The sequence below is a fragment of the Triticum dicoccoides genome, chromosome 4A, assembly GCF_002162155.2.
Source record: "Triticum dicoccoides isolate Atlit2015 ecotype Zavitan chromosome 4A, WEW_v2.0, whole genome shotgun sequence".
Taxonomy (NCBI): Eukaryota; Viridiplantae; Streptophyta; class Magnoliopsida; order Poales; family Poaceae; genus Triticum; species Triticum dicoccoides.
In genome coordinates, this window is record NC_041386.1 from 304,097,382 (window position 1) to 304,103,908 (window position 6,527).

The 6,527-nt window shown below is 44.1% G+C and overlaps 1 long non-coding RNA gene across 3 annotated transcripts; it reads left to right on the plus strand.

Annotated features, from left to right (window-relative positions):
• The first annotated feature begins 228 nt into the window (after window positions 1-228).
• LOC119285823 lies at window positions 229-5,962 on the plus strand. 3 transcript variants are annotated; one of them, XR_005139889.1, is made up of 4 exons: window positions 229-834; window positions 930-1,079; window positions 1,162-4,508; window positions 5,572-5,962. It is a non-coding gene; the product is annotated as an uncharacterized LOC119285823 (long non-coding RNA). The 3 variants fall into 3 exon arrangements; XR_005139891.1 differs by lacking the exon at window positions 5,572-5,962 and having other exon boundaries at window positions 1,162-2,884; window positions 3,452-4,281; XR_005139890.1 differs by lacking the exon at window positions 5,572-5,962 and having other exon boundaries at window positions 1,162-2,540; window positions 2,700-4,281.
• The last annotated feature ends 565 nt before the right edge of the window (window positions 5,963-6,527 follow it).

Below are 6,527 nucleotides of genomic sequence, written 5' to 3' on the forward strand. Positions count from 1 at the left end.
TTGGGGGCCAGGAGGGGCGACACATCTACTACCACTACAAAAGGAAGAGATGGGCAGATCTAAACAATCACATCCATTCATCATTAAAATCTAATGGCCCTAAATCCTTCTGTGTTTAACACTACCAACCACACATTAAGCCACAGTCGATCGATCGCTAATCTGCCCCGCATTAAAAAATAAATAAAACCGCCCGCACGACCTCCCCTTTCTCCCGCACGACCTCCTCCTCCTCTCGCGCCGTTCGCCTCCCGCAGCCACGCCCTTCGCCGCAGCCTCGCGCCGAGCCACGGGAAGTCATGCCCTTCACCGCTGCCTCGCGCTGTCGGAGCCACAGGAAGCCGCCGCAGGTCGCCGGGAGCCTCCCCAGCCGCGGAAGCCCACCCCCGCCGCAGGTCGCTGCCTCCCCAGCCGCCGGAGCCGCCCCCGCTGCTGTTCACCGCCTCCGAAGCCACAGCTTGGCCGCCGCCACTCTGCCTCCACCATGCCGCCACTCCGCTGGAGTCGCAAGTAAGCTTCTATTGCTGAACTCATCTACACTGAGACCAAGCAAACCAATTTCGTAGCCGCGGGAGCCACCGCCGGGAAGCCGCCCGTCGCGCCTTCCACCGCGGGAGCCACCGCGCCCTTCGCCGCGGGGGAGCCGCCGCGCGAGCCGCCCGCCGCGCCCTTCGCTGCCCGAGCCGCTCAGCTTGGCCTCTGCCGCGGGGACAACTTGCCCTCATGCCACCCAACACGGTTTGCAGTCCGTCACAACCATCCGATAACTCACGCCATACACTACAGGGTGGTCACCAACAGGAATCTGAGGTGCTGCTATTATGCACGGTTATGGTGAGATTGAAACTACATAATACTTATACTTCTATACCGCGTCTCATTTTCTTCTAGGCTAGATATTCATTGACTGATATGATTTTTTATGTTAGGATAAACAGCGACGATTTTGGATAATCTGGTCTAAGAGCTTCTGGAGAAAAAAAATCCTAATCAACCAGTTTGGCAAAAACAATGCTAAGATTAAGTTCAGCAAGGGAGCTGAACAACCTTTTACAGTATCCACTCTCACAAATACTATGGTTGGTAGTTGTTTGCCCTCTCCTGATCGAGATGAATTATGGATGTCTGTTGTTCCACTGATAGATTGGTTTGATTTTTCAGGCCTGGTAAACAACAAGGTAGCCAGCTGCTAATAAAGACAAGCCCATGAGGAGAACTGGATATAATGTTAACTCATGTTCAACTGTTTTGCCTTTTCCCCTGAAGCTTTGCAACTGCGAGGCTCCAGTCTCTGTTGATCTTAATGTAAGACCAGGAGATGAAGTGATGGAGATGAATTTAGCATTTTAACAAATCAAGCGGTCAAGCCACCAAATCATGATCCTTTAATGTTACAGTACAACTTCGAAAGGATGAGATACTTTTGGTTGCATGCTTAACGACAACTATTTGGTACCACTCAAACTGGACACCGAAGCAATTTTGAACTCATGTCAAACATGTTTGCTATTTCCTGCAATTTTTCCCTTTTATTTCTGCATGAACTCCTCAGTATGTACTTCCTGTTGCTATATAGTTTTTCCATATGCAATCTGTGGACGATCACACTCAGAAGTACAGTCGATGGCTCTATATTTTTTAACTTGTCAGCTACCTTTAAAGCGAATGTGACGATGAAAACTTACCATCAGTGCACTTTTCTATATATTATGTTTTGACATCCCTACTAAATTGCTAAGCCAGCGAGGATAAAAGCTTGCCTTGCCTTTTTCCTTTTTCTCTGTACTGATAAGAACCCGGTTGTTTTCCTCCTCTCATGGCCCTGTTAAGTATAGTCAATAAACCTTTTCCTCTTATTTTTGACACGATCTCTGTTGATGCAGGTCATTTTACTAATTTGAAAAGGTTGGCCGCTGAGAACTTCATTTATGCGCATAGACCATCCATGGATTAGATAGGATGTACGATGCAGTGGCTACATCGACCGCCCCGAGCTTGCTAATGACTCTGGCCGGGCAGATGATGCCTTTGTGCAACATTGCATTGTTGTCGTACACACACTCCAAAACTGACAAAATAATTTGACCATGTGTGCATTTTCAATCTCTAAATCTCTGATTGCTGATGATGTGAAGGATGGTTGAAAGAACAAAAATGCCTTACTGTTTAGTACTGCTCAAATTTGGGTAAACAGTGTAGACCTGCACACCCTTTGAATGGCACAGAGAAAACATATAGAAGTTTATGGTCGTATATCGAGTTTATTATACTGTGAGCAATTGGAGATTTGACCATTTCTATCAGTTATGGGTTAGTGAGGACAAATTGGGGCGTAAATCTGGATGATTTTAAGTTGTATGTAGCCAAGTAGGTCAAGTCACCAGACTGTACGAGGCAACTGTTATACTAACCCTCTGCATGTTTATGAAGATTGAAGACACTTACTTTTGTTGCAGTCATGAAGTGTCAGAGGTTGCAGGCTGAAGCCTTTTTCTATCATAGAATTACTGCACCTCCCATGTTCTATTAAGAGGAAAAACGTAAGTAATGGCCGCGCCCTTTCATGGAAATGTTTACGCAGTCAATCCTACATTGATAGCAATGTTTTAAACTGTGTTAAAAAACTCAAAGTTTTAAACTATATCTAAGATATGCTTGCTACTGTATGTATAATTTAGCAAGCGGTTAAATATGTGCAGAGAACTTTCCTAGGTTTGTCTGGTGAAGAATTGACAAGAATGCACTAGATTTGGTTTGCAAGTTCTGTACGCATTGTTTTCATCACCTTGTGTCGTAGCGGCGATATTTATGTGGTGGCCTGTAGTCAAAACATAGGAAAGACTTTGCAGGAGATAGAAGTTTCGATCTTACAAACACAATGAAGGTACCCCTCTGCTCTTTCCTTAGACAAACCATTCCAGATGATGATCATGTCATATTTTATTTTTGATAATCAAAGTGAATTTCTTTGAAATCATGTGTTTGTGGCAATGACATTATGAGACGGAGGGAGTAACACATAATGGAGCATGGAGAAGGAAATGTAGATTCTGCTTGTCTCCAATTGTGTTTTGGGCATGTTGTTTTGTATTGAACACAAATATATAATCAGTTGTTTTTTCAAAGTTTATCCTTCATCATGTTATTTTTTCATTTTCACATGAAAACTTTTGGGCGAGGAGACTAGGAACAGAGATTTTTCAGTTCTGAAGGCAATGGTATAACAACCGTGTGTTTTCAGTTTTTTCAAATGAATTTCACACTATCGCTAGAGCATCTTCAGTGAAATGCAGCCCTGTTCATTTATCTTGACCATTAAAAGTTGAACACTCCTTCGAGTGAAATATCGATGTCACCTACTTATGGTGTGTGTACTATGTTTTGCTCTCACTATACTACAATAAGAATATTATTCATTGTTCACCACGGTTTCATATTTCAATGCCTGCAGGTATTTCACCCATGGATTTCGAGTCGCTCGACTAGTCGCGACTAGTCGTCGACTAGTCGACGAGTCGCAGTTCCAGGGCCGACTCAGCCTCTCGACTCGACTCCTGGGATGAGTCGAGCGACTCGCGCGACTAGTCTCGACTAGTCACGACTAGTCATGACTAGTCGCGGTTTTTGGGTCGAACGACTCGAGGTAGCGCTGGATCTGGAGCACTCTCCCGCCGCCGTGCTGCTGCTGCTGCTGTGCTGCCTCGCTGCTGCTGCTGCGCCCTTGCCGCCGTGCTGCTGCTGCTGCTGAAGCTGAAGCGGCAAGAGGAGCAGGCTGGGAGGAGGAGCGGTGGCAAGAGAGCTGCTGCGGGGGAGTTGAGAGATCCATCGCTGGGAGGAGTGGTGGACTGGTGGCAAGAGAGTGGCAGCAGAATGTGTGGCGGCTGTGGTGAGGGAGGAGGGAGTGTGGATGGTGGATTAGGTCACAGGAGGAGTATATAGCTACTAGATGGGCTTTTGGGCCACAGGGAAGTGCATAACTAGTGGCCCATCTCTCAGTTGGCCCTGGTTACTGCTGCTGGTGGTGTGCTCCTCCCCTCCTCCCCTGGTTGCTGCTGCTGCTGTGCACTTGTGCTCCTCCCCTGACTGCCTGCTGCTTAACTCGCGTTGACTCGTCGCCATGTCGACTCGTCGACCGTGAGTCTAGACTAGTCACGACTAGTCTAGAGTCGCCCTCCCCGAGCGACCCGTCGACTCATCGACTCGAAAACATTGATTTCACCGGGAGAACAAGTTTGTAGATACCTACAATATAAATACTGATTTTCTTGTTCTCTGTTTTTATTGACATTTTCAATTATGCAATATGAGTTTTTTTGCGGGTAATTGTGCAATATGAGTTGAAATGAATAAAATAGCACAAGTATTATTGTTGACTAATTATTAAAGTACCTCCCTTCCAAGAAGCCCTTGAACAAAGAACAAGGGAATTTCGGAGTCCTGGTTTCACTACCTCCGAGGATGTGGGAGCCGCCACCACCATTGCTTCGTTCCAGAACTAATGGTCCAAGGTATATGTTCTCGCTGCCTAATAGTTATCGTTTGCATATCGTGAGTATAGTTTCCAGTAAGATTGGCAGAAAAAGATTATTGTTTGCAGTATTTTTTAAGGAAGAGTTCCCTCTAGGGACATTTCTTGTGAGCAACATCTTACATTTCAGATTGTTATGTCAATACATGTCACTGCTAAAAACATTATTGAATGGTCAAGGAACATCACAATAGTTCATACAAGAAATTGAGACGGATCTAGAAGAAATGGTTTTCCTAGCTAAGAAGTGCTCTTTCTGGTTTGATTTCTAAAAATACGTCGGAAGATAGCATCGTTCGTGTACCCCTTCCGCGAATGAGACCGATAGTGGCTCTCAATGTCCATTTGTGTGGACTCATACTTGAGTCTTGGGTTGCTTTAATACGAGTAGCATTATCTGATGAGATGAAGCAACCATGTATTTGCTAGCATGATGACTTCAGCCTACCGGTAGCATTATGTGATGAAATGAGGAGGCGACCATGTATTTTCCAGCATGATGACTTGAGCCGCAACATCAGTGCCGAGTAGCCGAAGAAGTAAATGCATGCACTTCTATTGTAGATTAGTGTTGGCCTGCTTGACACTGAATATAAATTAAGACCCATAGAGAGGGATTGGTCATAATAAGCATCTATGTACATTGCACTTATAGTCCTTTGTCGAGTCACACGAGAGGGGTATGCTGTTTTATACCATGTAGACTGACGAATGTAAATTTAGACTGCTACTTATGGTTCCAAAGGATTAACAAGAAAAACTCGTTTGTTTATACAACCTTGCAGTTATAAGTTCACTTTGCAAACTTTATCACACTAGCAATGTCGTGTGCAGAGATATTGTGTTTCAGCAAACTTGATCATATGGACATTGTTGTGTGTAGATATCACTAACTTCCGTGGCTATAAGAAAAACTATATCTCTATTTCCACTAGCGGGTAAATGCAACCTGAATGAAGAACACAAGCTCTATTTCCTCAAGCTATATGTTAGGTTGCATATATAGAGCAAAGGTGAGGTCCTTATCCTTGCTGGTTTGGCAGACCGCATCCCCATGGCCAATAAGCTGCTGCGCTACAGATGGACAGGCAGTGAGATTTGACCGGCGTGTAGCTCTTGCCAAGAGACGACAGATCACATGTTCTTTTCTTGCAGCTTTGTGAGGCAGCTATGGCCAACAGTGGCCTTTTGGTCGTGATACCAGGTGTTGTCTCCCCCAGTTCCTAGAACATCACTCCCATCTACGACTGGTGGATGGAGACCAGGTTCCAAAGGAGGAGAAAAGGCATTTTCATGGGGTCACCTTGTACTGCACTTGGCAAAACTTGAAAAGATTGGAACAGTCATATTTTTTGCACGACTACATGGGAGTCAAGATCAGATAGTTAGTGAGGATGAGGGAACATGCCTTTGTTAGAGTTGTTTTGGATGCAGGCTAAGGTTTTGGGCCTGCTTTTTCCTCTCTGTTAGAAAAAAATCTAGCGGTATGTGTCTGATTGTAAACCTATCTTCTTCTACTAACACATACAACATCGCTCCTGTCAAGTTTTTTTTATTTTAAAAACTACACTTGCCTGCAATGGATATGAATGTATTTTCTTTAAGACGTAATACTAAAATACTTGTTTTTGCGATGTAATATGGATATACTTGCTTTTTTGTGCGTGCATACTTAACGATTTCATGAATGGAATATTGTGATTTTTTTGTGACGAAACAAAACATTATACTTTTGTATAATCAATTTGATTCACATGAATATAATTGTATCTAATGCATGAGATGATTACCACTCGTTCGGGTAGGGGCAGATAAAGCATATAGCCACCTCCAAGATTGCCATAATGCAACAAAACTAGTATGCGGAAACTTAGAACTACAGTAGATTTTTGGATGACCAATTATCGTTTCCTCACAAAAAAGATGCTTGTCTCTGCATTGCAATTTGCAAGTAGAGAGGCTCCGAAATCTTGCCTAATTTTTTTCTCTGCAATTATTT